The following is an 11,696-nucleotide window of genomic DNA, read 5'->3' on the forward strand; positions in this document are numbered from 1 at the left end:
ACACTAATAAAACGACGGGGATAATGAATAGAGTCCTCAACAATTTAAAGTTATTACAGTTATTACTATCAATTACATTGCAAATAAATATCACACATTGTAAACCCATTGGTTTATCCAGAATGTCTCTGCCGCTATTTGATTGTACCAGTAAAACATAGTACTGCAGAGGATGATTATCACGGAAGGCACATCATACAGTGCCTTCAGAAAGTATTCATACCCCTCGACTTATTCCACATTTTGTTGTTACAGCCTGAATTCAAAATGGATTAAATCGATTTTTTTCCCTAACCCATCTACACCCAATACCCCATAATGACATATTGAAAATGTTTAGAGACATTTTCGCATTTACAAAAATATCAAATTTACATAAATATTCACACATTTGGCAGTGCAACCGCTGGCCAAACCGCTGGCTCAAATGACAGTGTCTGCAGTAACGTAGCAGGCACAAAATAAAGCAACAGCAAAGTTGATATTGTGAGATTTCCAAACGTTTAAAACCATGACTAGAAGGAGACTGTCAAGGACTACAGCAAAGAGATTCTGTATTTATAAGTGAGTTTATGTTTAAGTTCTTACTCAGCACTGTCAACACTTTGTATTCAACACTTTTATAAGCCATAAAATGTATATTCTTACTATTTCCACTCAGCGCTACAACAAGCACTGCAGCAGTAATGAATGAGTAGTAAAGTGTATCTATAGGCTTGCATTGTTGTTACTATTAGCGGCTTGGTTCTTTTTTAATATCAAGGAATATTTCACTTTCTCTGTTCATAGGAGTAACAACATGAATTTGTGCATGAGGCATATATAATGTGGTGCGACTCGAGTTATGCCATCAGCTGGAAGTCGGTGTCCCTTTTTGGTCAGTGTCAGTGGAGGAAAAGGAGAGTGGAGGGATGTTGAGTGTCAGACCCTCAAGCAAAGCCAATATGTGGGGATAATGTATTGGGCCTATAGCTTATTTCACAAACCTAATTGCTACAGTACTGTTTTTAATTGGTTAATGTTGAATACGTTTTAAATCAAGTTTTTAAAAAATCTGAGCGGTAGAACTTGGCATGCATTTGACTCAGTGATCTTGAGTAAGAAAAGTTTGTTTACCACTGTTTTAGAGTTTTCCCTGTTAACACAATCAACGTTTCCATTTACTGTGGTAATTGCGATTCAATCAATGAAATATTAGCCACTTTCAGTGCAACATACCGAAACAAAACAAAGTATGCAAGAGATTTTGTTGTAGGCAGAACGCATCTGAGTTTTGAGCTTCCTATACAAAAGCACAAAACGTGTACATTTTTAGACATCTTTGAAAAGTGAGTCAGGTAAAGAGCTTTTTTTTTATAGTCTTGAATAAGCTAAAAAGCCAATAGGCAGGGGGTAGCATAATTTGTCCGATTCTCTGTAATAATTCTATGGGAATAATAATGCATTTTATTTTGTAAAGTGATTTCTTGCACCACACAACACAACATTTTTAATCACTTACTTGTCTAAAGGACAAGTCGATAAAGAGGTTAATGTTAAGCCCTGCATGTTTTTTTCAAAAGTGTCATGGAATGTTGGCCTACATTGAACACCACAAGTCGCTCTGGATAAGAGCGTCTGCTAAATGACGTAAATGTAAATGTAAAAACATTGGCTGCTACTGTAGGCAGAATGATAGAACAGCTATTTCCATGTTAAAATGTTATGCATGCTTTTTCTCCATTGTTTTTAATGGTAGGCCACTCTGGTAGGCCTGCATTATGATCAAATTGCCACAGTAGTGTTATATCTAGCTTAGCTGTAGAAGAACGCACATCTACACGGTTTCACATTGTACATCATTCTGACATTTAATGACATGTGCCACTCATTCTGACAACCCATTCATACGTAAAGCAGCACACTGTCGTAAACCATAACAACGTACAGTACGACGTACAGCACGTCGTACCATACATAACACCCCCCCCCCTTCCAAAACCAGGGACTGATACCATATATAAAAATGTCCATAGGGAAAGAACCTAGAGTGATACCTGTGAGAAAAACATTAACCCTTAAACAGGAGAGGTAAACAACGACTCTCCAAACTAGACAGGCTAAGACACCTAATGGAGCCTAAGAATGAAAGGAGGTTAAGTAGTCCTCCAGATGAGCAGGGCGAGTTCGTGCCCGCATAGGCCGTTCTTCAGCCACCACCACTTTTGGCTCTTGGGTGATAGTAGTGGGTGTATGTACAAAAATGTATGCACTCACTACTGTAAGTCGCTCTGGATAAGAGCGTCTGCTAAATTACAAAAATGTAAATGTAAAATGTAGTGGAGGAGGTCCATCAGGTGCTGTCCCTTGCCTGTATGTCTGTTTTGTACTGGCCTGTGAGAGAGGAGTGGGAATTTCTATTCCTTGAGGGCCAGGGACTTTTCTGAGGCGGCTGGCGTGCCAGTACGATCCATTGCTCAGCATGAAGGTGGCGGACCCCAGTTGTCGACTGACCTGCAAGGGGTCCGACCAGAATGAGACCATTTTGTTGCACCGCTGAGGCCGTCGGGCCCAAACCCAGTCTGACACTCGGATGATCGGATTCTTCACCCCGTGTGCCTTGTCGAAATGCTGTTTCATTGCTCTTTGGTGCCTGGTTACTACCTGCTTTGCTTGGGTGACCTAGTCGCCGGTGCAGCCACGCTCTGTGTTCTGAGTCTGTCCAGTGGCAGTTCCATCTCACGATCTAGCATGAGAGATGCCGGGGAGACCTGTGTTGTTGTGTTTTTGCTTGCTCTGTAGTGCATCAGCGTTTAGTTCAAGGCAGTTTGGAACGTGCACCCCTGGACCATGTGCGCTTTGATACCGTTCTTCAGTGTTTGGTTGAAGCGTTCCACCCCTCCGTTAGCTTGTGGGTTCTAGTAGGCAGTGCAGATCTGTTGTTGCTGAGATAGGAGGAGAACTTGACAGAGGTTAGTTGGGGCCCATTGTTCATGGTTAGGGTGAGGGGTAGGCCCCACCTTGTGAAAAGGCTGTCTAGGATGTCCACGATGGCCTATGCTGTGACAGTTCCAACACAACTTCTGGCCAATTAGAGTGGCGGTCATACGCCACCACCAGGAAGCGCTGATAGTGAGGGACTGCATGTCCATGGATCAGCTGGATGTGTTTACAGCCGCGGAACAGCCTTGTAAGAGGCTGCATGGGGGGGGAGACTTTCCTGTATTTCCACTGAGGAGGCATACAGCACGATCCCTGACCAGGGCATCAATGTCGTGATTGATGCCTGGCCACCACACAAGGTCTCAACATTTCTGCTTGACCTTCACTATGCCCAAGTGGCCTTTGTGCACCATGGATAGAACATGCGAACGCTGGCCACTCGGGACTACAGTGCAAAACCCTCGAGAGACACAGAACTCTTTCCAGCAAGAAAGTTTGTGCTTCACCCTGGCGAAAGGTGCCAGCTCTTCCTTGCACACATGCTGTCCATCCAGTGCATATGTAGGGGCACAGGGTAGACCGTGTGGGTTCCTGTTCCAATGCTTCAGCTCTTCCAGTGAAACAGTTGGCTGAAGGGGAGCGTAGAGCATTTGTACAAGCTCTGTTTCGTTGTCGTCTGGCAAGACGGTCGGAGTAGGAGTGTCAATGACGCGTGAGAGAAGGTCTGCAGCGGTGCTATCCCTCCCCGGAGTGAACTTCAGCTGATAGTCATACTGTCTGAGGCGGTCGTCCCATCTGTGCAGCCGAAGTGGCTTGTGGCCAGTTCATGAGGCTGACAGTAGCGTCGTGAGGGACAGGTGGTTGGTTCGGAGCGTGAACAGCCAGCTATACAGGTAGAGGTACCACCTTTTGCACGCCCAGACACAGGCCAGTGCTTCTCGTTCACCAACAGAGTACCGTTGCTCAGTGGGGCTCAGGGCCTCGAGGCGAAGGTGACGGGCCTCTCAATGACATTCTGCAGCTGTGAGAGGACAGCTCCTAGTGCTCCAGCTGAGGAATCACAGGTGGCATTGGTGGGGCAGACGGGGTCAAAGTGAGCCAAGACTGGGGCTGTGGTGAGCTGGCTCTTCAGTGAGCAGGCCGCAGTCCAGGCCCATGGCTCGTCCTTCTTGAAGAGATGGCGAAGGGGCGCTGTGGTCTGAGAGTAGTGGGGCAGAAACCGGAGGTAGTAGGCTGTCATGCCCAGGAATGAGGCCACCTGAGAGGCTGAGGTAGGTTCCGGGATGCGGTGAACTGCTTCAATGTTCGGCATAAGTGGGGCAATGCCTTTGGCCGACAGGCGGAACCATACAAACTCGACGGCTGGAGCTGCAAGGATGCACTTGCACCATTCAGGGACAGATTGTTCTGCAGTAGAGTACTGAATACTCTGTGGAGTCGATGGTCATGTGGAGGTCGGGGCCATGGAACACGATGTCGTCCAGACAGACTGCAACCCCGGGTATTCCAGCGAGGATGATACTCATCACGTTCTGGAAGCAGCTGGGGGTGGAGCTAAGTCCAAAAGGCATGTGTGTGTATCTGAACACACCAGCATGTGTGACGAAGGTCTCTGCTGTCTGGGTGGAGGGGTACCTGAAGATAACTGTGACACGGGCTGAGCTTCGTTAAGACCCTGGAGCCGTGAAATTGTGCGGTCAGCTCCTCAGCTGTAGGCAAGGGGTACTTATCCGGGACAGCCTTGTTCAGAGCATGGAGATCCACACAGGTCTGGATTCCACCTGACTTTGGTTGCAATGACCAAGTTTGAAATCCAGGGGGCAGCGTTGACTGGCTCAATGATGTCTGCCTCCAACTGTGACTGGAGATCTTTAGTGACATCATCACACAGTGCAAAGGCAATATGCCACAGGGGCTGCATGACTGGGGCCACGTCCAGGTTCAGTAGGGGCCTGTGAGTAAAGGTTGTGAGGCAGCCCAGTCCTTCAAACAGAGCTGGCCAGTTCTGTTGCCATGTGCAGGTAGCCTGGTGGATAGCAGACCCACTGTCATCTCTCAGTGTAAACCCCACGCCTGTGAAGCGGTCGAGGCCCAGGAGTTTGGCACCGCGCTTTGCAACGTAAAATGTGAATAGTGGTAGATGCTTGGCGCTGTAGTGCACTCGGACCTGGAGGGTGCCTGCAATGTCTATCTTGGAGCTACAGTACCCACACAGGGCAGTGGAGAGCTGTTGGAGTGGTAGGTTACTGAACAACTTGTAGTAAGTGGCAAGGTTGAGTAACGACACCGCAGCGCCAGTATCCAGTAGCAAAGGCAAACCCACCTCGCTCAGCTGCACAGTGCACATCTTGAATGACACATGGTTGGTGGAGACAGTTCGGATTTCTGTGTGTTCATGTCGAGAGCGAGTGGAGAATATGGGCCTGTTTTGAGTGGAGCTAGTACCTGGGGCAGAACGACACACTTTTGCAATGATGGTATTTTGAACCGTTTTTGCATATCTTTCCATGGGCTGGGCAGTTTGGTAATCCTTCTGGCCCAGTAGACTTGTGAATGTTGACGTGTTTAAAGGTCTTACTCACGTCGGCTACGGAGAGCGTGATCACACAGTCGTCGGGAACAGCTGATGCTCTCATTGCATGCCTCAGTGTTGCTTGCCTCGAAGCGAGCGTAGAATGATTTAGCTCGTCTGGTAGGCTCGTGTCACTGGGCAGCTCGCGGCTGTGCTTCCCTTCGTAGTCTGTAATAGTTTGCAGGCCCTGCCACATTCGACAGGCGTCGGAGCCGGTGTAGTACGATTCAATCTTAGTCCTGTATTGGCGCTTTCCCTGTTTGATGGTTCGTCGGAGAGCATAGCAGGATTTCTTATAAGCTTCCGGGTTAGAGTCCCGCACCTTGAAAGCGGCAGCTCTACCCTTAACTCAGTGCGAATGTTGCCTGTAATCCATGGCTTCTGTTTGGGGTATGTACGTACAGTCACTGTGGGGACGACGTCCTCAATGCACTTATTGATAAAGCCAGTGACTGATGTGGTGTACTCCTCAATGCCATCGGAAGAATCCCAGGACATATTCCAGTCTGTGCTAGCAAACAGTCCTGTAAGTTTAGTATCTGCTTCATCTAACCACTTTTTTTATAGACCGAGTCACTGGTGCTTCTATCAGGAGGATAGAATTATGGTCAGATTTGCCAAATGGAGGGCGAGGGAGAGCTTTGTACTCGTCTCTGTGTGTGGAGTAAAGGTGATAAATAACTTTCCCCCTGGTTGCGCATTTAACATGCTGATAGAAATGAGATAAAACTGATTTCCCTGCATTACAATCCCCGGCCACTAGGAGCACCGCCTCTGTTTGAGCGGTTTCCTGTTTGCTTATTTCCTTATACAGCTGACTGAGTATGGTCTTACGGATTCCGTCAACGATCATCCGTCATTGACGGAAACCCTCTGGAATAGACAAACACAGGCATTTTATAGGCCTATTATGAAAGCCACTGCTATTTAACAGAGAACAGATCAGTAACTCAAATATTTGACATATTGGTGTGTAAAAGAAATGGGGACAGAATGAATTAAGTAAGAAAAGTAATTGAGTTTTCAGTCAGATAAAGTGAATATTCGTTTGGGTGAGCTGATGCCTATAGAATGTTCACCCTGTAGTTGAGGGCAGTGCACCGGTGATTCCACAAAGTCCAGACACTGACAAGAAGAGTGTTGGTTAGGGCCCTTGCTCACCAGTTACAGAGATTAGTGTCTAATAGCATTAGCAGCCTACTGGTGCCTGTATTATGACACCATCAGAAATAGTAGAAAAACATTTAACTTACCCACAAACAATGGCACTACTATTCTTTCATTGTTTCTGAAAAAGCTAAAGCAAATTATGGTTTTGTTTGTAATTAAAGTAATGCCATTAATCTAATCCCACCAATGATAAGAGCACAACACCAAATCCATTAGGATGAGTATTCAAGGAAACACACGTACGTGACTGCCATTGGCATCTCTCAATGACAATAATACATATTTAAGGATATTTTAAACAAATTCATTAGGCTCTCCTTTTAGAGCAGAATAGAATACCTAGCCTGGTCCATAGTGCATTTTCTCTGGACCCAACTTTTCTATTGTATCTACAGTATGTTTGTCATACATTTGGCATGCGAACACAGAGGAGTTGGCTAAATCACAAACATACTGGACATAAAGGAAACAGAATACCTACTTCCACTATTAAACTTAACACATTTGTGGATCAAATATTTTATTCTCTTCATGTATTCAGTGGCAATTTTAGCATGTAAATCTTGGTGGGACAAGCCCTCAAATTTTGGGGGGATGCATAGCCACAACACAACACTAAACATGAATTGCACTATAACGGTGACAAACAGTGCCCACAAATTGTTAGGGCCCACATACTGTAAAGCTGTCCCAACAGCAGAGCTTTCTTTTCAGCACCATGGAGTGAATCCTTACTACTGCTACACCTGGCTATCAGCGGAGCCTCGTCTGGCAGCGAAACAGTTCATTCAGCCTCATTTACTGCTTAAAAAAACATGGCTGACTTGCTTAAACAAATTTGGTTTCTACTGACAAACTATGTACAAACTATGGCATAATGGAACGATGAGCGGATAAGAGCCAATCCATAGTTTCAATTATGACATTAATGGGCGAGCGACGATGGACATAGTCAATATACATACAGTGCATTCAGAAAGTTATATTCTAAAATATTCTAAATTATTCTAAAATTGGGTGCCTTGGTCAGGGATGTGACCAAGAACCCGATGGTCCCTTTGACAGAGCTCCAGAGTTCCTCTGTGGAGATGGGCAGCCATCTCTGCAGCACTCCTCCAAATCAGGCCTTTATGGTAGAGTGGCAAGACAGAAGCCAATCCTCAGTAAAAGACACATGACAGCCTGCTTGGAGTTTGCCAAAAGGCACCTAAATACTCTCAGACCATGAGAAACAAGATTCTCTGGTCTGATGAAACCAAGATTGAACTCTTTGGCCTGAATGCCAAGTGTCACTTCTTGAGGAAACCTGGCACCATCCCTATGGTGAAGCATAGTGGTGGCAGCATCATGCTGTGGGGATGTTTTTCAGCGGCAGGGACTAGTCAGCGGCAGAGACTAGTCAGGATCGGAGAGTCTTGAATCCTTAAAAATCCTTGAAGAGATCCTTAAAGAGATCCTTGATGAAAACCTGCTCCAGAGTGCTCAGGATCTCAGACTGGGGTGAAGGTTCACATTCCAACAGGACAATACCCCTAAGCACACAGCCAAGACAATGCAGGAGTGGCTTCGGGACAAGTCTCTGAATGTCCTTGAGTGGCCCAGCCAGAGCCTGGACTTGAACCCGATCTAACATCTCTGGAGAGACTTGAAAATAGCTGTGCAGCAATGTTCCCCATCCAACCTGACAGAGCTTGAGAGGATCTGCAGAGAAGAATGGGAGAAACTCCCCAAATACAGGTGTGCCAAGCTTGTAGCGTCCTACCCAAGAAGAATCAAGGCTGTAATCGCTACCAAAGGCACTTCAACAAAGTACTGAGTAAAAGGTCTGAATACTTATGTAAATGTATATTTCCTTTTATTTATTATATATATATATATAAATAATATATATAGTATTCAGACCATAGCAAATATTTCTAAAATCCTGTATTTGCTTTGTCATTCTGGGGTATTGTGTGTAGATTGAGGGGGAAAAAACTATTTGATCAATTTTAGAATAATGCTGTAACCTACCAAAAGTTTGGACACACCTACTAATTTCGGAGTTTTTCTTTATTTTTTTACTATTTTCTAATAAACTATGAAATAACACATATGGAATCATGTAGTAACCAAAAAAGTGTTAAACAAATCCAAATAGATTTCATATTTGAGATTCTTCAAAGTAGCCACCCTTTGCCTTGATGACACCTTTGCACACTCTTGGCATTCTCTCAACCAGCTTCATTAGGAATGCTATTCCAACAGTCTTGAAGGAGTTCCTTCAAGACTGCTGAGCACTTGTTGGATGCTTTTCCTTCACTCTGCGGTCCAACTCATCCCAAACCATCTAAATTGGGTTGAGGTCGGGTGATTGTGGAGGCCATGTCATCTGATGCAGCACTCCATCACTGCTGTTGGGACTGCTGTGGGGGCAGCTTTATGTAGGCCCTAACAGTGTGCGCGCACTTTTTGTCACTGTTATAGTCCAATTAATATGTTATGTAGTCGCTTTTCTGGTACGCATAAAAAAAGACTGCTCAATAAATAATTTCTATTGAAAGTGCTATATCCAGGAGTATTTACTCTGGGTACAGGAAACCGTGCACCAAAACCTTTGGGTTAAAATAAAGTAATGTGGTCAGATAGTCTTGCTTACCTGTTTCCACTGGCTGGGTCTGGGTCCACCTCTGTATCCATGCCTGGCTGACCAAAGTGACTGAGCCAAAGAAGCAGAGCACACTTCCTCTTTCACATTGAACTCCACGCTACATCTGCGGTCCACTACAGAGCAGTCTCTCTCAGATACTTCATCAACTGTATGTGTTCCTGCCTAGTTTGATTACCAAAGGACCTGCAAGTTGATCACTGCACCTGTAGGCTATATAACTCTCCCTGCACTTTTATTCAAACACACTGTTGTTGTGGGGTTTACCTAGAGGTTGCGATGCATCTCCATACATCTCATTGGAAGTGTGGAATCTGCCTTTTATGGCATTTTCAATTCCAGGCTGTCCACCATAGCCGATGACAACCGGTTTGCATTCAGCAGGACACAACATTGTGCCACATTCAGATGGAAATACAGCATGTAGAACAAACATCCTTCTCGGATATGTAAAATAAGAAAGTGCCAGACCTATTCATGACATTTGTATCTGCACCTTTCCACGTTTGCCTATTTGTGGCCCTGGTATTGTGCATACAAATGTGTACTCGGAGTGCTTCACATGGGGTAGGCCTATATTCACCATAGGCTTATTCAAAGGGTTGAAACTAGCAGAACATAATGACTTCTCATGTGGAATATACATCTGTCAAATATTTCCATCTAGCCTGGTCCCAGATTTGTTTGTGCTCTTGCCAATGCCAACTCCATTGCTGTATATTTTGTCAAGACAATGAGTTAACATGACAGCACATACTGGCACTCAGTCTAATTTCCATCTGCAAAACTGAAATATTTGATGCTAAATATGCATTAGGGATTCATCTTTCAGAACATTGTAGATAGGAATAAATAAAAAAATATAAAATACAGTAAGACAAGTTTATTATTTCATACTACCTCAACTCTACTGCATCCTTCCGGATATTCATTGGATCCTCTTTCGGGCTAGCCATTCAGTCAAAGGTTTGACAGAACATAAATTCTTAACATTACAATCTCAGTAAGGTCCCCACTCAGACATCACCAAGAACACAATGACATTATGCATGACAAGCTATGTAGGTTATTGGACAAAGAGTCAGTAGGCAATGAAATGTGTTGTACTTGACACACCAAAATGTGTTTAGAGTGAAGATTTATTGACAAAATGTGGTCAACACAGTGGCCTAATACTTTGAAATGTCTCAAGATTGTTCCCCAAAGGACTAAATGTGAAATTGTTTTTCATGCTAGAACATTTGATACTGGTACTTCCTTCAGATAAAACAAATACCCAACCTTTTCATGTAAGCAGTGACAGACAATTCAATTGTTTTATTAAAAGATTGTTCAAAATACCAAACCCTGTTATCTACTCTGCAAAACAAAATGGACAATTTAAAACAAATATTGGGTTATTCAAAATAAAGCAAACATTCTTGCTCGGGGGCGTATTCATTACACCGATTGTTGCAATACGTTTCTTAAAACGGAAGCAAACAAAAACAGGGCGGGACCTACCTGAAATTTGTCCAATAGAAACAATTGTTTCACTCAGTTTGCTTCTTAAACAGTTCATAATGAATACACCCCTGTTCTCAAAGTTCAACTAACCATAAATTCAAAACAAAGATTCTGTCTGGCATTCAGACACACACAGAAAAGGATCCGGTCTCTGCACCTCGAAGCAGAACAGGCCTCTAAACGGTATTCTACATACACTCTGCATTATGTTGTAATCCTGTGGGGAAAGCATTGAGGATGAGGAACTAGGTTCTCTGCATGCAATACATTGTTTCTAATGTGGGCAGAAAGACACTTGCGAACATAGAATTTGTAGGAAATAATCAATAATAACTTAAATGGACATGTATGTGTGTTCCTTACAGAGTTTTCAAAACACGCTCCATCAATTAATTTTTTTTTCTTCTTCTATGTTCACATTGCTTTGTGTTCTCAGAGAACTACTTCATTGCCTTTACTTATTCACCCACCCCATTCAAACACATTAAGAATTAATGTAAGATACATTTTATTGCCATAAACAGTGTAGGAAAAAAAAAAAAAAAAAAACTAAAAAATAACCCAGATCTTTCTATAGTACAGTAAGAACAAGGTATCACTTACTAAAATTTCATAACCAGTAAAATGTAAATAAAAATGGTTGCAACACATTCTCAAAAGCATCCTCCTACACAATCTACTGGTAGGCAGACTAGATTTAGCCGGTCTCCATGGGACAAATGAGAGCAGTTGATTTTTGTTCAGTTTCCTGTTAAAGTAGTACATTTTGCAGTGTCTAAGTGATCAATTTTTTTGATACAATGCATATAACTATTAAGATGTGGAAGTCAAAAGTTGCCAAACATCGAGACCGTTGCAATAACCCATGTTTCTGATTTA

This window comes from Salmo salar, chromosome 20, assembly GCF_965601325.2.
Source record: "Salmo salar chromosome 20, fSalSal1, whole genome shotgun sequence".
Classification (NCBI taxonomy): domain Eukaryota; kingdom Metazoa; phylum Chordata; class Actinopteri; order Salmoniformes; family Salmonidae; genus Salmo; species Salmo salar.